This window comes from Paramisgurnus dabryanus, chromosome 7, assembly GCF_030506205.2.
Source record: "Paramisgurnus dabryanus chromosome 7, PD_genome_1.1, whole genome shotgun sequence".
NCBI lineage: Eukaryota > Metazoa > Chordata > Actinopteri > Cypriniformes > Cobitidae > Paramisgurnus > Paramisgurnus dabryanus.
In genome coordinates this window covers 4,519,336-4,546,282 of record NC_133343.1, presented here as the reverse complement: position 1 = coordinate 4,546,282, position 26,947 = coordinate 4,519,336, and the positions used below count along the sequence as shown (strand labels likewise).

General features: G+C 35.8%; 2 long non-coding RNA genes across 3 annotated transcripts; one reads left to right on the top strand and one right to left on the bottom strand.

Annotated features, from left to right (window-relative positions):
- The first annotated feature begins 4,365 nt into the window (after positions 1–4,365).
- On the top strand, positions 4,366–6,063 carry LOC135783173 (uncharacterized). The gene is made up of 3 exons (XR_010545586.1): positions 4,366–4,886; positions 5,314–5,450; positions 5,769–6,063. It is a non-coding gene; the product is annotated as an uncharacterized lncRNA (long non-coding RNA).
- Positions 5,814–7,639, bottom strand: LOC135783172 (uncharacterized). Of its 2 annotated transcripts, XR_010545585.2 has the most exons (5): positions 7,090–7,639; positions 6,479–6,572; positions 6,248–6,380; positions 6,065–6,165; positions 5,814–5,954 (listed from the first exon to the last, which is right to left on the bottom strand). It is a non-coding gene; the product is annotated as an uncharacterized lncRNA (long non-coding RNA). The 2 variants fall into 2 exon arrangements; XR_012337015.1 differs by having other exon boundaries at positions 6,479–7,632.
- Between the last annotated feature and the right edge of the window lie 19,308 nt (positions 7,640–26,947).

Here is a 26,947-nt window from a genome sequence, read left to right as displayed (position 1 = left end):
TTAAAAATCAAAATGTCCGACCCCCAAAATGGCCGACTGAAAACCATTTGGTATCGTTTGACTCTGCATGCCTCAAGGAATCTAACAATAGCACTTGTATAATTTTAGACTCAAGTTTGCAGTAGTTATAAGCAAAAATAGCCATTTTTCAAATCTCGTGAACACTAGGTGGCGCTGTGACGAAACTGGGCACGAACCCTCAGGTCATGACTGCCATCAAATCTACCAAGTGTCGTGTGAATACGTTTAACTTTGGCGAAGATACAGCCTCAAATCCGTTTTTACGCAATCTACGTAAAATTCGTTGACGCGGTATACGGAAACGGATTGGCGAATCGACACGAATTCCATAACTTTTTGCCATGAGTGTCTCTAGATGCTACACACCCATTCTTTACGCAAATTGGACAAAAGCTCTAGAATGAGTTCGAAAAAGTAGGTTTTACAAACAATTCAAAATATCAAAATAAATAGCATAACCGAAATGACGTCATATGGTGCAATCAAATCGGCATGAGCCAAGGAATCAGAAGAAACAAGAATTGCGTTTCTATGAAGTCTTCCGTTGTTGACATTTTGTGAATAACGAATGAATAAAACGTTTCTGTGCCGCTAGATAATCGTATCTCTGCTATAAAACTACAAAAATGGCTGAACGGGGTGGAGTTTAACCGAGTGTCACCTCTGCAACCTGGAGAGGGGGCAGGGTATGACGTGCATTTAAAAAGACAGTACCAAAACGAGTTGCTCTCAGATGCACATCAGAAAAAGGGTAGAAAGGGAGCCTGTGGGGCTATAATAATGAGGAATTCAGACCCAAGCATTGCAGTTTCGCTTTATATAGACCACAAATAGATGATTTATATATAAAAAGGACAGATTTAAAAGCATGATATGTCTGCTTTAAACACCTGGAGGAAACTTATTCATGACATTGTTATAAAACCATAAGACAGAGTATTAACACTTAATGACATTTTAATGACAATTTAGATTTGTATCACTGGTAAAAAGTGGTCAGTTATGTTGTATTGGTTCATGTCAAGTTGTCATAACAAAGACATCTCAAACAATGTCACCTTTGCATTAAAAAGTACATAATTGAACAAATGACACTTAATGAACTTCTTATGAACATCCCTCCAAGTAAAGCGTAACCAAAGGTTTTGACAAATATGGCAGATAGTAATCAATACACCAAAAAAAAACTTGGTTACTACATTTTTACCATAAAAAAAACATGTTTAATTTTTGTAAGAGTGCATACAGTACCTTTGCTGTGTTTACTGTCAGTGTCCTCAAAATGAATTCCCTAGCACAATCTTGTATTGTTTTATGGGACATACAGTACACCTACTGATAAGACCAACTAAAACCAGCCTAGCTGGTTTCATATGGGTCTCCCAGCCTGGTTTTAGCTGAGTAAGCTAATATACCAAGCTGGTTTTAGAAGGATTTCGGACACCTTTTCACTTCCATCTTAAGCCAGCTTAGACCAGCCATCCATCTAAGCCAAGCTGGCCAAGCTTCCAGCCTGGTCAAGCTGGTTTAAGCTGGTGGGTCAGCTGGTCTTCCAGCCTAAAAGGTGTCCAAAACCAACACAGTCTCACCCCATGGCGTCAATATTTGACGACACTTGACCATGCGTCAATATGTTGACACGGAGGGTATACCTTTCGCTTCATTTTTTGACGAACTGGGGACTTCAATACTATTAGGTACGCGAAATTAAACAGTTGTCACCTGGCGTTGGGGTTAGAGTTAGGTTTGGGTAGGGATGTCATTATGTAAATCTAACCCTAAACCGACGTGAAAATGGTAAGAGAAAGCAACGGACTTAATAGTATTGAAGTCCCCAGTTCGTCAAAAAATGACGCGAAAGGTATAGCCTCCGCGTCAACATATTGACGCATGGTCAAGTGTCGTCAAATATTGACGCCATGGGGTGAGACTGGGTTGCCAAAACCCCTATAAAACCAGCCTGCTACGCCAGTTTAACCAGCTAGCACCAGACTGGGAGCCCAGCTGGATTTAGCTTGTTGTTTCAGTAAGGTTCACTCAGGTTTTGAATGCCACTACAAAATGGATGACAACCAAATATGGAGAGCTAGGGAGCAGTTTCAGACACATCTGTAGGCTTTTATTGATACAATAGATTAATCTCCAAGATCAAGTCTGCATAGCAAGCTCACCAAAACTCCACTGTACCACGTTTCTTGTTTCCTCCACATGCATTTCTTGTTTCCTTAATGCAGACATCTTGACAGATTTTGACACCGTTCAAGCTTTTATCAACTTCTCTGTAAACTGACATACATGTGTTCCTCAGCGCCGCAGATGGAAAAGCTTTGCTGAGGTATTCAGCGCTGTCAACAGCTATGACTGATAGGACAGCTCAGAGTTTCTGTGAAACACACCATTATTAAATGAATATTTAAATAAGTGTGGCAGAACTGGATTCAGTAGACCCACTGGGACTATCACATAGATCACCGTTATCATAAATCTCGGCACAGAAGAGAATAAATATGAATACGATAAATTCAATTCCTTTAGCAATCAATAAACGGAGCTTTTCCTTATGGCATCTGTTGAGATCTGGGCTGTCTGTAACACAATAGATATGACACAGAGCTGCCGTTATCCATATATTTTCATTTATGTACAACTCAAGTGTCGGTAGGTCTCTTCCATTGCTGTCATTCATATTGGTACTCGACTACAAATGCTTTGAAATAGATCAGAGGTAAAAGAATATGAAATGCTAAGTGTTTGATCACCAATATGTGACATTCTGCAGAAGAAGTAATGTGCAGTAAATTTACCAATTAGACATTTTTATAATGATCCATAATCGACATTTAAAATATGCCAAATAAATGTCAGTGAATGACCTCATTAGATTAGTAATTAGTTTGATATTATGATCTTGACCTTGGGTTGTTATAGAGTGATATTGGTTAATTGGTTGTTTCTGTGATGGTATATATACAGATCAAATAAATTACAGGTGATTATATGAATGGTAATGAATTCAGTGTAATGAATAATGTGATTTTGTGATGAGGGGGAACAAAGGAAACATAAAAAAAGTTTAAAATATATAAATAAAGAGTTAATCATTCGCATATATTTTTCACTTCTTCCCAAGACTGTAAGGAAAAAATAGCATGCACTATTAAAATAAAGGATCTAAAGGGGTGATGCCATAGTAGAACCATTTCTGGTTCTCCAAAGAAGGTTCTTAAAGGGTCATGACCCCCCCCCCCTTTTCAGCTCCAGTCTACCTCACAATCATTTTATTAAATACAACTTAAATGGCATAAACCAGGTGTGTCCAATCCTGCTCCTGGATGGCCGATGTCTCTGCAGAGTTGTGCTCCAACTAGGGATGTAACGATTCAATCACGTGTCTCATTAAAAATGTGAAATCGATTTTGAAGTCTGCGATTCTTTGTTTCATGCACAGGTTGTGCGTGTACTACGGCATTTGGTCAGTCGGAAGACCTGATCGATCTAAAATCATTATGAGTCGGAGTCGTTTACATTGTGCATTTAAAAAGCAACACTCGTTAAATAAAAATCATTCAAAATATTCTTTATTATAATGAAAATACCTGAAACAATTTGAAGAACAGCGTATAAATATTCCTGTAGACATTTCCTGGAATAGCTTTTGTAATGCTGCTACTTCTGTGACACAAAGGGAGTTTCTGCATGAGAGCGCCCCCTGGCGTTTGGATGTGCCTGGATTTCACCGTAATTCATTCAAATTTATTCATTGAGAAAACGCGGTTAATAATTACGCCGCTAGCTCCAACCCAAATCAAATGCACCCGATCCAGCTAATCATGGTCTTACTAGGCATGCTAGAAACATTCATGCAGGTTTGTTGAGGGAAGTTTTAACTAAACTCTGCAGGACACCGGCCCTCCAGGACCGAGTTTGGACACCCCTGGCATAAGCGGAGTTTATGCCACCTTCTGGCAAACAAGGGTACTGCAATACTTTGAGATTAGCGAGAGAGTACAGTTATGGTTTAAATGAATCAAAACTATTTTACCCTAAAGTTACTCAAACTACCCATTAAAATATTAAATGTTTCCCCACCATCGACGGGTTATCTCCCCCATTTTATCTTGTAAATTCAGAAAAAAACATTTGCATAAAAAAGGTGTTCCTAATGATTTTTTATGGTTGTCTGTAATACCTCGATTACCCAATTTATAAAAAAATGAAGCAATTTTTTTAAAAATAAATTTTACATGTATGTTTTGATAATCATTCTGAATCTGATTTTAACAAAATTCCTTCAAAAAAATGCAATTATTTCAGATTTTTGCAAAAAACAAAACATATTTAAAGAGCACCAATTATGCTAATAAATTGGCACGTTAGCACGTTATTGCGAGATCCCATAGTACATACATGTTATTAAAACTTGAACTAATGCATTGTGAGTCTTATAAATTGCTTACATACCTCACCGATTTCTGCATGTCTGGAAAACGCTCGGTTTAGTTCCTGTCTCCGCCTCCCAAAATGTCTAGTGTAATCGGATTGGTCAGATGACTACTCAACTGTTATTGGTCAGCTGGGTTCGGCGTGTGTTTGAAAGGTTACGCCCCTGACTACGCGTGGGTTGACACAGATTCTGACTGAGAGTCACAGCCTCAGAGGCATCGTAAACAAGCGTTATATTTCTCTATAAACGATGGTGTCTGTACTGCCTTACCACTTCGAGCTCGATCCAGAGAGTTCAGAAGGCCGTTACGATATAAACGATCTCCGTCAATGAATGCGATTGGATTTAACTTTTTTAGGTGTCCTTAGCTCTGCCAGAATGCTAAACGAAGACGAAAATGTGTTGCAAAGACATCCAAAAGGTAATTATAACGTACTACATAACTATATGGAAACACCAAATCTAGCACATAGAAAGTATTTGTTGAAATGATTATAAAACGATTTCACTTGGTAATTTCTACATTATTTTACTCTAGTAAAATTTATTATAAGACTGCTTACATACTCTATTACTGTGCAAACTATATGGAAACACCAAATGTAGCACATATAAAGTATTTGTTGAAATGATTATAAAACGATTTCACTTGGTAATTTCTACATTATTTTACTATAGTAAACTTAATTATAAAATACTGCTTACATACTATTTTACTGTGCAAACTATATGGAAACACCAAATGTAGCACAAAAAAAGTATTAATTGAAATGAATGTTAGTTCTACATTATTTATTTACTATGGTAAACTTTATTATGAAAGACTGTGCTATGTTTTTACTTACTAGGTTTTAAGGAGAATGCAACAGGTTCCAGGGCCTCTTACCTGCGTGATTCATCATCCAGGTTTTGCACAAATTGTCTAAATCCCTACACACAGAACATTTATTGTACCGACTATAAGCTTTTGAGGCTCGGGACTAGAGTAAGTTTTATTACATTTTTAAACCAATAACACTAAAGTATCATTATAGTAACAAAGTACCCAAAAGAACAAAAGATGTAACTTTAAAGAAAATATAAAAGTCAGTCAAAAGTTTATTTATTACAAATATATATTTAAATGTTAAACAATATACAAATAAACATACTTTAGTAACCATATTGTGCTCTTCTTTCAAAAATTGTTCAATTCACTTCTTACAGCTATGTATTCAGATAAATGGCATATCAAAGCTTTGTCAGCTGATGCTATCTAAGATGACACTTTAGGGTTATCATCCTGTCGTGTGTTGTTCTCCAGATACGCTTGGAGCTTCCTGATCGGAATGTTGGCTTCCGACGACCCCTGCACTGAAGATGGCATGCAATCACGTCCTCCTTTGAAGGTCTCTCAAACTGTGATGCCAGGTCCATTGGAATCGGGGTTTCCTTCAGCTTATCTTCAAATACCTCAGCAAACACAAGCCTGATCACATCATCCACATAACTGTAGAAATATTGCGGTCAATAAATCTTTTGTTTTGATCATTTATTTCCCTGCTTCATACATTAAGTTTTTAATTATGAATGTATTTGAAATAAAACATTACTGCTTACGGTATGTCATTTGTGTGTTTTGGGAACATAGCCTTGTACTTTCCCTCTCCTGCTTTTGTTACGGCTTGGTGACATTGTAATGGATGGCTGCAAGGTACAACCTGTAAAAATATAAGCAAGCATAAATTTATTGTAAAAGTAAATACTACTTTATTTAACACAGTTACTAAAATACTTAAATACCTGCATAGCATTCCAATAAATGAGAAAATCAATTTTTTTTGCTGCAAATCTGAAATCTCAGGCTACGGACGGCAAAGGCATCCACTGATGATGGTGATGGAAACATTGTGAAACGATGCTACTGCCTGGGTTCCTATTATTATGCAGAGAAAAAAAACTTTGTCATCATCAGTTATACATTTAAGACTGGTAGTGGTTTCATTAGCTAAATACATCATTTGTGTTACACACCTTTGCTCCTCATATGCCAGTCTGACTCCTTGTACTGTGTGTTATGATGTTGCATGTTTGCATACAGTGTAGAAGGATGTGTACAGCTGCGAATCTAAGATATAGACAAATAAAACAAACATGTATTCAGTCAAAAAGACATATTATAACAATAGAGTACAACGACTATAAATCGTTAGACTATTCATTAAAACGTAAATGTATTACATGTTACATGGCCCAACATTAGCAACACACATTACGTGTTTACTTCGTTTCAAAATCTAAGAAAGCTTCAAGTAAAAACAACAGTAAAATACATATAACTTTAAACAAATCATCTGTACTTAAGAGTTTCTTGAGTTTGATCATGAGAACAAATTTTACCGGTAACAGTTTAGCTGGTAACTTAGCAAGTTTGTAAACATGTCTTAACCAACATCGATAAAAAAACGATAGTCTGCATAATTCAACATACACGTGTGTAAATATGGTACGTTGTTTATGAAATACAGTATTACAACACAAAACAGTTCGCTTGCAAGCTTAGTTCTACACGCACATTATGTTAATCTCCGGTTACCGGTTACGTAAGGTACAGTAAAAGGCAAATAATAAACGTGAATACTTACAGCCTGTGATCCAGAAGTGCACAGTAACGTTAATCCAACTTTCAGAAGGAGACGTCCAGGTTCGGTTCATGAGAAGCAGTTATTGTGAAAACTCCGTGAACAACTTCTGACTGGATTTTTCCGGAACCGTATTAAACATGATGTCCTCTGTGTAAGTCCATAAAGTGCTATTTTGCCCTCGCATCTAAAGAGACAGCGTCTACTCGAGAGATTTAATCGCTAAAACAATGAAACAAGAGTTTGCAAACAGAGTAAAAGCAGGGACTCCCAACCTCCGCCATTTTAGCTCTCTTCTGACTCGGCGCTCCCCACCCCACCCCCGTCTTTGAGGGCGTACCCAAGCAAAGCAGAGAGGGCTGAACTATGATAATGTTGGTCTTATCTACGTCACTAATCCCAGGAAGTAAACTGTTGCCTACAATCCGAGTGTTTTTTGTAGTCCTCGAACGTTAGAGACGATAACTCGCGTCATCGTTTTCTTTGAGGTATGTACTTTTTGAATATCGTTAGCATGTACTAATACACACTTACACACAAAATGATGTTTAAAAACGTGTATCCCATAATAGGTGCTCTTTAAGAGTTTATAAACAGAGAAAAAATATAGATAGGATGAAACTTTTTTCCCCATTTAGTTTTTTGATTGTTTACTTATTTGAAAGCAGAGGGTCTGTTCTTTCATTTGATATATTTGTGAAAAAAAATCCTGGAAGGCATTTTGTGAAACTTTTGTGAAAATCACAAAAAATGCGGGCGGGCAACTTAAAAAAAAAAAAAGGCTGGCGGGGAATGAGCTAAGGGTAGATAAATAAAATATCAATTTTCATATTTCTTGTCATTAAAGGACAAGTTCGGTATTTTACACTTAAAGCCCTGTTTTCAGATTGTTTATGATGAAATGGAACGGTTTTGACTGAAATTTTGAAATATGCGGCTGCCCCGAGAATTTTTGGGTGTTTGTTGTTTCACCTCCCACCTCTATAATGGGTTTATAGGTGCACTGGAACAATCCTTCCTAAAATCCATTCACGTCTTTGTAAACGAAAACATTAATGCATTTTAGGAAGGATTGTTCCAGTGCACCTATACACCCATTGTAGAGGTGGGAGGTGAAACAACAAACACCCGAAAATTCTCGGGGCAGCCGCATATGTTGAAATTTCAGTCAAAACCGTTCTATTTCATCATAAACAATCTGAAAACAGGGCTTTAAGTGTAAAATACCGAACTTATCCTTTAATAGCTCAGACAAAATCATAATTGGCCCTGGTCTGGGGGGGGCAGAGTCCCCCCTGTCCCCCCAAAACTCTGCTTATGATAAATGGGCATAGAAATGGCGAATTTTTTAAATATTACAGTGAAACAAATAGTAAGACTTATTAAGAATATTACTTAAATAAACTTAATATAATGAATACTTCATAAAGAGTCAAGTAAAACAGTTATACTTGACATATTACCATACCGCATTCAAGGAGACTGAAAAGTCCTTGGGACATCATACCACATGCTTGCATAGACGCAAAATGCCTTTATGAGCAAGGTCGAAGTGCACCATCCGTCTCAAAGCTTTCCAGAGAAAAATGGTAGCTGATGGTCATTCAACCGCCCTTAAGTCGAGAAAATCATGCAACAATCCTCTTTCACGACAAATGACCTTTATAGCATAAAAAGATTCTTCTGTAGTATTGCGTAGGATAACTATTAAAAACAACACATCCCCCATCTACATTCTCTTTGAAATCACTTCATTTATGTTTGGATGACAGTAAATGTGAGTCATGGATATCTAACTATTACTCGATATGTAACTATGACTACTTGATGCATGGTGCTTGCCTTTACATGACCCAGATGCATTAGTGAGTCCCACAAGCAAAACATCCAATGACACCGACAAGAACAGGAAGAATTATGAACAGTGGTTTACGAGAATCACATATCTTCTTATCCCGGTGCTCTCGGTCTGCAAACCATAGGAGAGAAAACAATGAAGTGCTTGCCAATTCAGTCCATAAAGTAAAAGAAGGATTTCAGCAGGGGCTTGTGGGTATTCTTTCAGCCTTCTGTATAGACCTGAGCAGAGAGTAACCAAGGTTGTCAACAAAACTATACTTCTGCTTCTTTCCTGTCCTTAATCTGAAAAAGGGGTGACATTGAATGTCTCCTCGTATCATTTAAAGTCACGACCCATATATTTTGATCACCGATCGTCCTTAACTAAAGACACGGCACTCAGAAGACAGACCGAGTAGACTCTCCGTCTCCTCAGGAGAAAAAGACAATAAATACCCATCTTTTAAATATTTAATCTGCTAAAAGCTGGGATTTAGGGGGTAAAAGGCTCAGATCTCCAAATTAAAGGCTTCTAGAGGTTGTTTATATACCGCCCATAGAGACCAATTCATTTTAGGAGCGGCGGTCCACTGCAGGGGCCCGGCAGGCTGTGCACCGGGCCCAGGTGGCGTCTCTTTTCCTGGAGTGGGATTTCAGCAAGGTCGGAGTCTGCTCCGTGATTGGATTGTGTGTCAGTGAGATCTCCCAATGCATCACTAATGGATCCAAACAGGGCAGTCAGAGAGGTTTGGCTGCTCCTGTGAGACCGTTGTGGCAAATGGTCTCACCGAGCTGAGAAAAGAGCAGAAGAGAGAAAAAGACACAGATGGAGGGGGTGAGAAGAAAGATGGCATATCCAAGATTACTTTAAATTATGGCCATCAACAGATTACACCCTGCTGAGATTGATTTTATTCTCTTTATAAGTGATTTAATATACAAGAGTCATATATATATATATATATATATATATATATATATATATATATATATATATATATATATATATATATATATATATATATATATATATATATATATGTCTGTTACAACAACATACAATGAAATTATTATTCTGCAAATGTGGGGTCTTAATAAGAATTTTTAAAATTGAATCTCTTGTATTCCCACACTGTGTATTTTTTTACAGTTTATATTCCATTTATATTCCATTAATGAAACTAATTTTTGTCATAACGTAAAGATACAGATTTAAAAAGATCTGTCAAATTAATTAATTTCACAATTCCACTCACTCTGTATCTGTCAAATGTCAAGCCTTTTAAAGGGATAGTTCACCAAAAAAAAAAATCTGTCATCATTTACTTATCCTCAAGTTAATCCAAAACTGTATACATTTCTTAAGTTAAGATATTTAGAAAATTGATAATAACCAAACAGATCATGAGCTCCATTCACTTCCATAGTATTATTTATTCCTGCTATGGAAGTCAATGGTGCTCCAGGTCTGCATCATTACAAACATTCTTAAAAATATCTTCTTTTGTATTTGGCAGAAAAAAATAAATGTATAGAAGTTTGAAACAACACGAACGTGAGTAAAAAATGACAGAATTTTCATTTTTGGGTGAACTACCCCTTTATTGACATTTATTCAGACATAAAACGCAATGTGTTCCTTGAACTTGCAGATCTAAACTGGTAAACAAATTTATTAAAGATTTTTTACAATTTCACATGTTTAATTGATCTATCACATTACTAAACAATAGATGTGATTGGCTATAGATGTCATAACTTGTGTATTGTTCAAAACAGCTACATTCATTTTATCAACATTAAAGTCAACAGAAGTAGCAATTGTTATCTTTTCTGTATCTGAGTAAAACAACTTTTGAAATTAAAATGGTGTCATCATTTAATCAACCTCAAGTTGATCCAAAATTGTATACATTTCTTAAGATATTTAGAAAATTGATAATAACCAAACAGATCAGGGACACCATACTTTCATAGTATTATTTATTCCTGCTATGGAAGTCAATGGTGCCCCAAATCTGCTTGGTTACAAACATTCTTAAAAATACCTTCTTCTATATTCAGCAGAAAAAAAATAAATGTATACAAGTTTGAAACAACATGAGGGTGAGTAAAAATGACAGAATTTTCATTTTTGGGTGAACTATCCCTTTAATGATATTTATTTAGACGTAAAATGCCCTGTGCCCCTTGAGTAGATCAAAACTGGCAAACAAATTTATTAAAGATTTTTTTATAATCTCACATGTTTAACTGATCTATCACATTACTAAACAATAAATGTGATTGGCTGTAGATGCCATAACGTGTGTATTGTTCAAAACAGCTACATTCATTTTATCAACATTAAAGTCAACAGAAGTAGCAATTATCTTCTTTTCCGTATACGAGCGAAACAACTTCTGAAATGAAAATGCTGTCATCATTTACTCAACCTCAAGTTGATCCAAAATTGTATACATTTCTTAAGTTAAGATATAATAAAAAAGATAATAACCAAACAGATCAGGGGCACCATTCACTTCCATAGTATTATTTATTCATGTAATGGAAGTCAATGGTGCCCCAGGTCTGCTTGGTTACAAACATTCATAAAAAAATTATGTATAATTTCAATTTCATGGTGACTTTAATCGTATTTATTCCTTTAAGCATTTGGCAGCTCTTTACAAAATGTCTAATTTTGTTTGTAGCCTGAATGTTAACACCAATTATCCATAATGTCATTTCACAGACAGCAGGGCGAGTGATCTTGCAGCGTTTCGCATTATAGATTTGACCTGTCTGTTTCATATAGAGCGGAGCCTTGAGGGCTTTTCAACATCCGCTGACATGAATGTAAGCCCAAAGGAATTTGTGGTAAACAGCGTGAGCTGTCAATCAAACCCAATCACAGATGTGAACAATACTGTAGGGACTCGATGCTCACCGTCATTATGAGAAAAGTTTGCTCAACTGTCTCGTATCACTTATATGCAAATTTGACAAGGCCTGATGATACTTGTCTTAGACAGATTGACTCTTATTATGAGTGATGGAAGGTTGCCCAGAACAGACCAAGTGAACAGTGAATTAGTAAATAGACTCTTATCGATATGCTTTTACACATTTTTTGTGGTCTGATCTTTTTATGTGTGTACTTTTTAATCTTTTTTACTGTCAATGCCCAGCAGGGTTCACATATTGCTTTCATTATAAATTGACTAATAAGTTCTTCATTATGCGGTACAAGTTATGTATTTCATTTTTTTAATTAAAAGTTATCTTTGTAAAGAAAGATAATTAAATAATTTAGAAAACACCCTAAAAATGTTTTTAAGATGAGAAGCATTTCAGTCAAGTGACCCTAGCTGTCAACCCTCACGTTTTTACCGGGATTTCATGTATTATTTATGCCGCCATTATCCGCCATTTAAATATTTTCCTGTATTTCCCGTTGCATTTTGTGTTGCAGTTACTGTGTCAGATGATAGTTTATGATATACAAACATGAGAGGTGACAATGTTTAAATGCTAAACTGTACACTATACACCAAAAAGCATTTAAACGCGGTTGAAAATGCCAGACGGACACCTGTGGGCTTTGATTGCCATGATACTTCTGCTTTGTTTATCAGTTATTGAACAATGCACCGGTTGGATGTTGTAATATTTGTCCTGCCCCTTCTCCACTGTGATTGGACGACTAAGTGAAAAGTGACATTGACCACGTTTACATGCAGCCTCATAATGCGCAATGGGTTTTTAGTAATATTGCGATTATTCTTGTACACACAATGCTTTGATAAAAAATAATGCGATTCAGCTAAGTATAATTGTATTAAAAGAGGAGGCGTACGCTGTTTTAAATCGTAGTATGCATCCATGTTGCTTTAATCGCATCTATACCGCACTAACTGAAGGGCGCGTGCGTTTTAGTCACGCACTTTAAGCGTAAATTAATTTTAAACTTGACATTAGGAAGTTTTCCCTGAATTCTGTAAACACGACTCTGGGTAACAATTGGGTAAGTTTACTCAATTTGAGGTATAAGCTCCTCCCATGATGCAAATTTACGCGTGAATGTCTCGAGTGACTAGAATTTCTCATGCGAATGAACCGCGTGAACTCAAAATGTTCAAGCGTCCAACTACGCGCGAAAAGCACGTTTTTGTCGCCTCTTCCGCGTCTGGTGTGAACACACAGTAAGACGTGGCATGCACTTCTATTGGAAACAATTGAAAACATACCCTTGCTGCGGGCGTACACTGCAAAAAATGACTTTTTAACTTAGTATTTTTGTCTTGTTTTCAGTAGAAATATCAAAAAATTCTTAAATCAAGATGTATTTTATTGATGAACAAAATGACCTGAGCAAATTACTCTTAAAAAAAAAGGGAATTTTTTGCAGTGTGGCCGTAATTTATAAAGACAGTAGTGCACTGCAAAAAATGATTTAAGAAAAAAAATCGTAGTATTTTTGTCTTGTTTTCAGTAAAAATATCTACAAATTCTTTAATTAAGATGCTTTTTCTTGATGAGCAAAAATAAATAAGAAAAGAAAATGAGTCTAGTTTTTAGACCAAAAATATCAAATTCAAGTGATTTTGTGCATAAAACAAGCCAAAAAAATTCTTGAACATTTTACTGAAACACTAAATTCAAGAAAAATTTGCTTACCCCATTGGCAGTTTTTTTGCTTGTTTTATGCACAAAATCACTTAAATTTTATATTTTTGGTCTAAAATTTTTTTTTCTTGAAAATCATTTTTTGCAGTTTGTACAGTATATTGCCTACAAAATCCTATCACTTTACCTCAGAAGACTTTTAATAACTGTATGGATTGGTTTTTGATATGTTTTTTGGAATTTTAAATACGGGGCACTATCCACCCTTACGAAAAAGAAGTATACTTCAAGTTCATTTTATTAAGTATACTTAAGTAATGTTGGAGTATAGTTTTAAGTATACTTTATGTAGTAAGTGTACTAACATTTATGTTCTAGTAGTATACTTGTAAGTGTACTGCTTGAATACCGATTGGGACTAAATTGGCCCACTTTTAGTATATATAAGTATACTTTCAAGTGTACTATAAGTGTAAGAGTAGTCAACTTTAAGTGTACAACTAGTGCACAATTAGTTTTTCATTTGTACTGCAAGTGAACTCATGAGTATACTAGTAGTTTTCTAGACTTATACTTCAAGTGTGCATGCAAATGTTCTGTTAGTGTACTCTTAGTAAACTAGTAGGTTACTTATTGTGTGCTGCAGGTACACTTCCAAGTGTTCTTTTAATATACTTTCAGTTAACTAGTAGTTTACTAGTCATATACTGAAAGTGTACATGCAAGTGTTCTGTTAGTGTACTCTTAGTAAACTAGTAGGTTACTTATTGTGTGCTGCAGGTACACTTCCAAGTGTTCTTTTAATATACTTTCAGTTAACTAGTACTTTACTAGTCATATACTGAAAGTGTACATGCAAGTGTTCTGTTAGTGTACTCTTAGTAAACTAGTAGGTTACTTATTGTATACTGCTTGTGTAACAAAGCACTTTGACACTGAGGATCCATCTGCAGGTTTTTATTAAACACACTCATATTCCAACAGGCAAGGTCAAACAACAGCAAACACAGCAATGTAAGGCAGGCAAATCTCGTAGTCATGAAACAGGCAAAAAGGTCAGGGCAGGCAACAAACATACAGTACTCATAAACCAGATCAAGATTAATAAATACAGATAGATAAGCAGGCAGGCAAACCGCTCAGCAATGACAGCCAGTACAAATCAAGACTTTGCACTGACTGAATGTTTCCAGAGAGTTTATATAGGCTGTCCAATGAGTTTCAGGTGGCAGACTAATCAGTCCAGGCATGCGGGATTATGGGAAATGGAGTCCAGAACGAAAGTTAATATTCAGGGGGTTCAGCCATATATATAGATATATATACAACCTCAAATCAGAAAAAGTTGGGACACTGTAGAAATTGTGAGTAAAAAAGGAATGGAATAATTTACAAATCTCATAAACTTATATTTTATTCACAATAGAATATAGATAACATATCAAATGTTGAAAGTGAGACATTTTGAAATGTCATGCCAAATATTGGCTCATTTTGGATTTTATGAGAGCTACACATTCCCAAAAAGTTGGGACAGGTAGCAATAAGAGTATAAAAGTTAAATGTACATATAAGGAACAACTAAAGGACCAATTTGCAACTTAATTGGCAACATGATTGGGTATAAAAAGTGCGCTTGTGTCTCTCAGAAGTCAAGATGGGCAGAGATGGTCTATATTCTATTGTGAATAAAATATAAGTTTATGAGATTTGTAAATTATTCCATTCCTTTTTACATTTTTACATTGTATTGTACTTTAAGTGCAATATATTTATATTTATAGTATGATGTTTAGTTCACTTAAAGTAAAGTTGAGTAGTAAACTACTAGTTAACTAAAAGTATAGACCAATTTCGTGTTTGCAAACAGAGATGACGTTTTTTGTGGGCGGAGCCAAACTGGTTGCAGAAAGTGACTGCTCCGCAGTAGGGTTGTGAAGTGTTTTGGCATTAAACCGTGATTTTTATGGATCCGGTGTTCTGTCGAAGTCTGATTCCTCTATGTTTCCCTTTATTGCAATGTTTCTTATAGCGTTTTAATCACGTTACGTTTATTTTTTAGATAGATAAAAAGTTTAAATGGCTTGGCTACTGATATGCATGTATGTAATGTATATGTATTGTTCTTTTTTGCTAAATCAATTATTTTTACAGTCTGAATCGCTAAAAGTACATGTAAAAGCAATACTATCATGTATTATATATAATAGCGTTTATTAAATATTTCATAATTTTCCTGTTTTCTATTATTTCTTCCTTAATAAATTATAATTGTAACGTGATAAAAACGCTATAAGAAACACATGGAGGGAACAAACTTCGACAGAACACAGGACATCTTCTCTACTTATTTTCTATTCTAATTATTAAAAGATTTCCAGATGATTTCCTCGCTCCATTCTGTCAGTTTAAGGGCTTATTGTAATCATAAACACCTACGTTTATCTTCAAATGATGTCTTCGATGATGGTATTCTATAAAAATGAAAGCCATCTTTTTTGGCATTCTTATTCTGACACTTAACAGCACAACAGGACATTTTCTAGTGAGTTATCTTGCTCTTTTCACTCGTGTCTAATTCATTTCCACAGTTTTTCTGCAACCGCATTGCGCGCGCAGCTTGCAGTGACGTAACTGTGACGTCTACTCTAAATTGGTCTATAGTAAAAGAAAACTTGCAAGTATACCTGCAGCACACAATTAGTAACTTACTAGTTTACTAAAAGTACACCAACAGAACACTTGCATTTACACTTTCAGTATGAGTACACTAGTTAACTAAAAGTACAGTAAAAGAATACTTGCAAGTATACCTGCAGCACAAAATTAATAACTTACTACTTTACTAACACTAAAGAGTCTCCATAAAGATAATATACATTTGTACACTACATATACTTTCAAAATTTACTTAAAATATACTGTTTCTAAAGGATGCTAAATGATGTATTTTATAAATATGCTGTCAGTGCATTATTATAATGATAACTTTAACAGATAACGTATACCTAAAATAAACTTTGAAAATAAGTTCAAATTAGTATACTTTAAAAAATTGCACAGAACTTTAACTCCAAGTATATTTTTTAAAGTATACTTTTAGAAAATATACTAAATTATAATTATTTTGAAATATGTTAAAAGTTTAATTGTAAGCAAATATGTTGTAAGCATACTTTCAATATATTCAAATATGGTACATTTCTATCAAAGTATATTTGTAATGTACTATTGCAAAGTTAAATATACTTGAAATACAATAATGTATATTTATTTTTCACCAGGGCTATTCATATGGCTTTTTGCAGCTTTCTTGATGTAGCTTTCGTTGTTGCATTTTTACTTTATACTTTTAAGTATATGTCAGTAAACAAGTATAGGTAGGCCAAATATACTTAGACATTTCGGTCAGTATAGGTCAAGTATACTTTAGTACAATTTAAGTATATTTCTGAGAAGTACCTAAAGTACATTTTAGAGAAGTACATAAAAAGTAAACTAAAAGTATACTTTCTTATTTTAAGTTTAAAAGAAGAATACTTATAGCACACTTCAATAAACTTCTTTTTCGTAAGGGCAATGCCATTATAAAACTGAAAAGAGTCAGGATAGTATTTAAAAAATTGAAAATGGAGCACTATCCAGAAATGCAGGATTTAATTACTAGATTTGACACTATTTTTTAAAAGATACTCAGTGTTGTTTGAAATACTAGCAAGTTAATTGGATATTACCAGACAGATCTTGGCCAGAATAAGCTGCATGGTGCCCCACAATACAAAGTGCTCAAGTTCATTTACAGTTTGATAAATGACTCGATTTTTACACCAGACATCATTATACAAAAAAAAAAATGAATATGAGAACCATATTTTGGGTAATTGGGTGCCGTTCACTGAATTAATCGAGCATATTGATCGCACATTGAGCTTACGTGATGCATGCAAGCATTTGTGCTTACAGTAAATGTAATTATACTAGTTCTAAACAACAGGCACTATACACTTCTGTTCCAGATTGTGGGAGAGGCATACATTTTTTTTGGGTCGATACAAACGGCTTCTCCTATGAAAATGCGCAAACTTGCAAACTTGAACATCGAACAGCTTAGCAAGTTTCACATTATCAAAGAGAGTCCTAAATCTGGGCTGCTCTTACATTCACAACATCAAAGTCCCCAGCGAAAGCTGATGTTGGCAGAACTCACAGCGTAAGTGAGGAATGCTTGGCATTAATATTTATGAGCGCTATTTAAATAGGGGAGTTCTTGCTAACCGGGGCATTTCCTTTCACGAAACATAAAAGTTCATCATTTTAACTTTGCTCGTTCACCTTTAACACACACAAAGTATGACGCAATCTTCTTAGCTTTTAGTAAAAGTACACACATAACGTCTTTTTTGCTGTACACTCAGGTTTTACGTCACACACGATTATTTATGTTCCTTCTGTAGAGCTCAAAGCCTTCAACTTTGTGCATCTCTAAAAAAATTGTAGTCCGTATCGCTCTCTCAGCGATCCCGTGAACTCTAGTAATATCTTCCGAATCAAAACAGTAGCTCTGGCCTTGTTCCCGTGTGTGCGTGCGAAACAATGCGAGACGGAGCATCTACAAGATCCATAGTGTGTCTAGCATCGTCGAGGGTCGCCTTCATCCTCATGCATTACAATGAATTTACAATTGTAAGAAGACAATGATGAATTGAATGCAAACTACTTGTCCTTAGTGCATTTATCACAAGCTTTATCGGTTTGAACCGAGTTGGTGAGGTCAAGTTAAATGACTTGAACAGTTGTTTCAGTTGCTTTGTCCTCTGTAGGCCAAAGCTGAATGAATGGAGCGATCGAGGTACTTCCACGGGTTGATGTGACACCAGGAAATGATCCAAGCCTGAACAGAAATTAATGCTTGACTTTTTGCCTGCTTTAAAAAAAAACTATCCGGGAAAGCTTCTGGTCCGGTGGATATACAGTACAATAAAAGTGGGGAAGCCACTTTGAATGTGTAAATATTAATAATGGACAGTTGTTAACGTCAAGCTGCCTTTTAAAAAGTAGTTAGCAACTGTACACCACAAGCTACAATAAAGTAACAAAATACATGAAAAAACAATGTGGGGGCAGATGTTGTTTAAATATAGCCATAAAATTATACTATTTATTCTTGCAATCAGAGCACAGTTAACTGTATTAGATATTAGATTGAAGACGTGTATAATAAAAATACAACAGGAAAACAGCCTTGTTTATATAACTGGAGCTTCTCAACAGTAACATGGGTAAGACAGGGAGTTGTTCAATCAATCTTCTAAACTGTCAACCACCCAACCAATTATTTTGTTTTACATTTTTACAGATTTGGCATATGTTTTCTTTGGAGAATTGCATTCAAGTGCATTCAAGTTTTTATCAGTATGTGTGTGGTTTTTTTTGGGAATTGAAACACCCACTCAAAACTGCATAAAATGCATGCATGAAACATTGACTATAGAAATCAACACTGCATAAAGTGAATGTATGAAACACTGATTATAGAGACCAACTCTGCATAAAGCGCATGCATGAAACACTGACTATAGAGATCAACACTGAATAAAATGCATGCATGAAACACTGACTACAGAGACCAACCCTGCATAAAGTGAATGTATGAAACACTGATTATAGAGATCAACACTACATAAAGTGAATGTATGAAACACTGACTATAGAGATCAACACTGAATTAAATGCATGCATGAAACACTGATTATAGAGATCTACACTGCATAAAATGCATACATGAAACACTGACGATAGAGATCAACCCTGCATAAAGTGCATGCATGAAACACTAACTATAGATATCAACACTTCATAAAGTGCATGCATGAAACACTGATTATAGAGATCAACACTTCATAAAGTGCATGCATGAAACACTGACTATAGAGATCAACACTGCATAAAATAAATGCATGAAACACTGACGATAGAGATAAACACTGCATAAAGTGCATGCATGAAACACTGACTATAGAGATCAACACTGCATAAAATGCATTCATGAAACACTGACTATAGAGATCAACACTGCATAAAATGCATGCATAAAACGCTGACTATAGAGATCGACCCAGCATAATGTGCATGCATGAAACAATGACTATAGAGACCAACCCTGCATAATGTGCATGCATGAAACATTGACTATAGAGACCAACCCTGCATAATGCGCATGCATGAAACACTGACTAAAGAGATCAACACTGAATTAAATGCATGCATGAAACACTGATTGTAGAGATCAACACTGCATAAAATGCATACATGAAACACTGACAATAGAGATCAACACCGCATAAAATGAATGCATGAAAACACTGACTATAGAGACCAACTCTGCATAAAGCGCATGCATGAAACACTGACTATAGAGATCAACACTGAATAAAATGCATGCATGAAACACTGACTATAGAGACCAACCCTGCATAAAGCCCATACCTGAAACACTGACTATAGAGATCAACACTGCATGAAATGCATGCATGAAACACTCACTATAAAGATCAACACTGCATAAAATGCATGCATGAAACACTGATGATAGAGATCAACACTGCATAAAATGCATGAAACACTCACTATAAAGATCAACACTGCATAAAATGCATACATGAAACACCGATGATAGAGATCAGCACCGCATAAAATGAATGCATGAAAACACTGACTATAGAGACCATCTCTGCATAAAGCGCATACATGAAACACTGACTATAGAGATAAACACTGCATAAAATGCATGGATGTAACATTGACTATAGAAATCAACACTGCATAAAGTGAATGTATGAAACACTCATTATAGAGACCAACTCTGCATAAAGCGCATGCATGAAACACTGACTATAGAGATCAACACTGAATAAAATGCATGCATGAAACACTGACTACAGAGACCAACCCTGCATAAAGTGAATGTATGAAACACTGATTATAGAGATCAACACTGCATAAAGTGAATGTATGAAACACTGACTATAGAGATCAACACTGAATTAAATGCATGCATGAAACACTGATTATAGAGATCTACACTGCATAAAATGCATACATGAAACACTGACGATAGAGATCAACCCTGCATAAAGTGCATGCATGAAACACTAACTATAGATATCAACACTTCATAAAGTGCATGCATGAAACACTGATTATAGAGATCAACACTTCATAAAGTGCATGCATGAAACACTGACTATAGAGATCAACACTGCATAAAATAAATGCATGAAACACTGACGATAGAGATAAACACTGCATAAAGTGCATGCATGAAACACTGACTATAGAGATCAACACTGCATAAAATGCATTCATGAAACACTGACTATAGAGATCAACACTGCATAAAATGCATGCATAAAACGCTGACTATAGAGATCGACCCAGCATAATGTGCATGCATGAAACAATGACTATAGAGACCAACCCTGCATAATGTGCATGCATGAAACATTGACTATAGAGACCAACCCTGCATAATGCGCATGCATGAAACACTGACTAAAGAGATCAACACTGAATTAAATGCATGCATGAAACACTGATTGTAGAGATCAACACTGCATAAAATGCATACATGAAACACTGACAATAGAGATCAACACCGCATAAAATGAATGCATGAAAACACTGACTATAGAGACCAACTCTGCATAAAGCGCATGCATGAAACACTGACTATAGAGATCAACACTGAATAAAATGCATGCATGAAACACTGACTATAGAGACCAACCCTGCATAAAGCCCATACCTGAAACACTGACTATAGAGATCAACACTGCATGAAATGCATGCATGAAACACTCACTATAAAGATCAACACTGCATAAAATGCATGCATGAAACACTGATGATAGAGATCAACACTGCATAAAATGCATGAAACACTCACTATAAAGATCAACACTGCATAAAATGCATACATGAAACACCGATGATAGAGATCAGCACCGCATAAAATGAATGCATGAAAACACTGACTATAGAGACCATCTCTGCATAAAGCGCATACATGAAACACTGACTATAGAGATAAACACTGCATAAAATGCATGGATGTAACATTGACTATAGAAATCAACACTGCATAAAGTGAATGTATGAAACACTCATTATAGAGACCAACTCTGCATAAAGCGCATGCATGAAACACTGACTATAGAGATCAACACTGAATAAAATGCATGCATGAAACACTGACTACAGAGACCAACCCTGCATAAAGTGAATGTATGAAACACTGATTATAGAGATCAACACTGCATAAAGTGAATGTATGAAACACTGACTATAGAGATCAACACTGAATTAAATGCATGCATGAAACACTGATTATAGAGATCTACACTGCATAAAATGCATACATGAAACACTGACGATAGAGATCAACCCTGCATAAAGTGCATGCATGAAACACTAACTATAGATATCAACACTTCATAAAGTGCATGCATGAAACACTGATTATAGAGATCAACACTTCATAAAGTGCATGCATGAAACACTGACTATAGAGATCAACACGGCATAAAATAAATGCATGAAACACTGACGATAGAGATAAACACTGCATAAAGTGCATGCATGAAACACTGACTATAGAGATCAACACTGCATAAAATGCATGCATGAAACACTGACTATAGAGATCAACACTGCATAAAATGCATGCATAAAACGCTGACTATAGAGATCGACCCAGCATAAAGTGCATGCATGAAACAATGACTATAGAGACCAACCCTGCATAATGTGCATGCATGAAACAATGACTATAGAGACCAACCCTGCATAATGTGCATGCATGAAACATTGACTATAGAGACCAACCCTGCATAATGCGCATGCATGAAACACTGACTAAAGAGATCAACACTGAATTAAATGCATGCATGAAACACTGATTGTAGAGATCAACACTGCATAAAATGCATACATGAAACACTGACAATAGAGATCAACACCGCATAAAATGAATGCATGAAACACTAACTATAGATATCAACACTTCATAAAGTGCATGCATGAAACACTGATTATAGAGATCAACACTTCATAAAGTGCATGCATGAAACACTGACTATAGAGATCAACACTGCATAAAATAAATGCATGAAACACTGACGATAGAGATAAACACTGCATAAAGTGCATGCATGAAACACTGACTATAGAGATCAACACTGCATAAAATGCATGCATGAAACACTGACTATAGAGATCAACACTGCATAAAATGCATGCATAAAACGCTGACTATAGAGATCGACCCAGCATAAAGTGCATGCATGAAACAATGACTATAGAGACCAACCCTGCATAATGTGCATGCATGAAACAATGACTATAGAGACCAACCCTGCATAATGTGCATGCATGAAACATTGACTATAGAGACCAACCCTGCATAATGCGCATGCATGAAACACTGACTAAAGAGATCAACACTGAATTAAATGCATGCATGAAACACTGATTGTAGAGATCAACACTGCATAAAATGCATACATGAAACACTGACAATAGAGATCAACACCGCATAAAATGAATGCATGAAAACACTGACTATAGAGACCAACTCTGCATAAAGCGCATGCATGAAACACTGACTATAGAGATCAACACTGAATAAAATGCATGCATGAAACACTGACTACAGAGACCAACCCTGCATAAAGTGAATGTATGAAACACTGATTATAGAGATCAACACTGCATAAAGTGAATGTATGAAACACTGACTATAGAGATCAACACTGAATTAAATGCATGCATGAAACACTGATTATAGAGATCTACACTGCATAAAATGCATACATGAAACACTGACGATAGAGATCAACCCTGCATAAAGTGCATGCATGAAACACTAACTATAGATATCAACACTTCATAAAGTGCATGCATGAAACACTGATTATAGAGATCAACACTTCATAAAGTGCATGCATGAAACACTGACTATAGAGATCAACACTGCATAAAATAAATGCATGAAACACTGACGATAGAGATAAACACTGCATAAAGTGCATGCATGAAACACTGACTATAGAGATCAACACTGCATAAAATGCATGCATGAAACACTGACTATAGAGATCAACACTGCATAAAATGCATGCATAAAACGCTGACTATAGAGATCGAACCAGCATAAAGTGCATGCATGAAACAATGACTATAGAGACCAACCCTGCATAATGGGCATGCATGAAACACTGATTATAGAGATCAACCCTGCATAATGTGCATGCATGAAACAATGACTATAGAGACCAACCCTGCATAATGTGCATGCATGAAACATTGACTATAGAGACCAACCCTGCATAATGCGCATGCATGAAACACTGACTAAAGAGATCAACACTGAATTAAATGCATGCATGAAACACTGATTGTAGAGATCAACACTGCATAAAATGCATACATGAAACACTGACAATAGAGATCAACACCGCATAAAATGAATGCATGAAACCACTGACTATAGAGACCAACTCTGCATAAAGCGCATGCATGAAACACTGACTATAGAGATCAACACTGAATAAAATGCATGCATGAAACACTGACTACAGAGACCAACCCTGCATAAAGTGAATGTATGAAACACTGATTATAGAGATCAACACTGCATAAAGTGAATGTATGAAACACTGACTATAGAGATCAACACTGAATTAAATGCATGCATGAAACACTGATTATAGAGATCTACACTGCATAAAATGCATACATGAAACACTGACGATAGAGATCAACCCTGCATAAAATAAATGTATGAAACACTGACTATAGAGATCAACACTGAATTAAATGCATGCATGAAACACTGATTATAGAGATCAACACTTCATAAAGTGCATGCATGAAACACTGACTATAGAGATCAACACTGCATAAAATAAATGCATGAAACACTGACGATAGAGATAAACACTGCATAAAGTGCATGCATGAAACACTGACTATAGAGATCAACACTGCATAAAATGCATGCATGAAACACTGACTATAGAGATCAACACTGCATAAAATGCATGCATAAAACGCTGACTATAGAGATCGAACCAGCATAAAGTGCATGCATGAAACAATGACTATAGAGACCAACCCTGCATAATGTGCATGCATGAAACACTGATTATAGAGATCAACCCTGCATAATGTGCATGCATGAAACAATGACTATAGAGACCAACCCTGCATAATGTGCATGCATGAAACATTGACTATAGAGACCAACCCTGCATAATGCGCATGCATGAAACACTGACTAAAGAGATCAACACTGAATTAAATGCATGCATGAAACACTGATTGTAGAGATCAACACTGCATAAAATGCATACATGAAACACTGACAATAGAGATCAACACCGCATAAAATGAATGCATGAAAACACTGACTATAGAGACCAACTCTGCATAAAGCGCATGCATGAAACACTGACTATAGAGATCAACACTGAATAAAATGCATGCATGAAACACTGACTATAGAGACCAACCCTGCATAAAGCCCATGCCTGAAACACTGACTATAGAGATCAACACTGCATGAAATGCATGCATGAAACACTCACTATAAAGATCAACACTGCATAAAATGCATGCATGAAACACTGATGATAGAGATCAACACTGCATAAAATGCATGAAACACTCACTATAAAGATCAACACTGCATAAAATGCATACATGAAACACCGATGATAGAGATCAGCACCGCATAAAATGAATGCATGAAAACACTGACTATAGAGACCATCTCTGCATAAAGCGCATACATGAAACACTGACTATAGAGATCAACACTGAATAAAATGCATGCATGAAACACTGACTATAGAGACCAACCCTGCATAAAGCCCATGCCTGAAACACTGACTATAGAGATCAACACTGCATGAAATGCATGCATGAAACACTCACTATAAAGATCAACACTGCATAAAATGCATACATGAAACACCGACGATAGAGATCAGCACCGCATAAAATGAATGCATGAAAACACTGACTATAGAGACCATCTCTGCATAAAGCGAATACATGAAACACGGACTATAGAGATCAACACTGAATAAAATGCATGCATGAAACACTGACTATAGAGACCAACCCTGCATAAAGCCCATGCCTGAAACACTGACTATAGAGATCAACACTGCATGAAATGCATGCATGAAACACTCACTATAAAGATCAACACTGCATAAAATGCATGCATGAAACACTGATGATAGAGATCAACACTGCATAAAATGCATGCATGAAACACTGACTATAGAGAACAACACCGCATAAAATACATGCATGAAACACTGACGATAGAGATAAACACTGCATAAAGTGCATGCATGAAACACTGACGATAGAGATCAACACCGCATAAAATGAATGCATGAAAACACTGACTATAGAGACCAACCCTGCATAAAGCCCATGCCTGAAACACTGACTATAGATATCAACACTGCATAAAATGCATGCATGAAACACTAACTATAGAGATCAAAACTGCATAAAATGCATGCATGAAACACTAACTATAGAGATCAAAACTGCATAAAATGCATGCATGAAACACTGACTATAGATATCAACACTGCATGAAATGCATGCATGAAACACTCACTATAAAGATCAACACTGCATAAAATGCATGCATAAAAAAACACTGATTATAGAGATCAACACTGCATAAAGTGAATGTATGAAACACTGACTATAGAGATCAACACTGCATAATATGCATGCAGAAAACACTGGCTATAGAGATCAACACTGCATAAAATGCATGCATGAAACACTGACTATAGAGATCAACACTGCATAAAGTGAATGTATGAAACACTGATTATAGAGATCAACACTGCATAAAATGCATGCATAAAACACTGACTATAAAGAATCAACACTGTGTGTAGTGCATACATGAAACACTGACTCAGCACTGCATTTATTGCATGCTTAAAAACACTGAATGTGGATAATCATAACAGCATACAGTATAATGTATGCATGAAACACTGATAATAGAGATTCAACACTGGGTAGTGCATGCATGAAACTCTGACTCAATACTGCACATAATGCATGCAACTCAGACTTAATGCTGCATATAATGAATGCATGAAACACTGACAATAGAGAAACAACACTGTGTGTAGTGCATGCATGAAACACCGACTCAATGCTGCATATAAAGCATGCATAAAACACTGACTATATAAAGAATCAACACTGCCTATAATACATGCTTGAAACACTGACTTATCCATGCATATAATGCTACATACTACATATATACTACATATAACGTATGCATGAAATACTGACTATAGAGAAT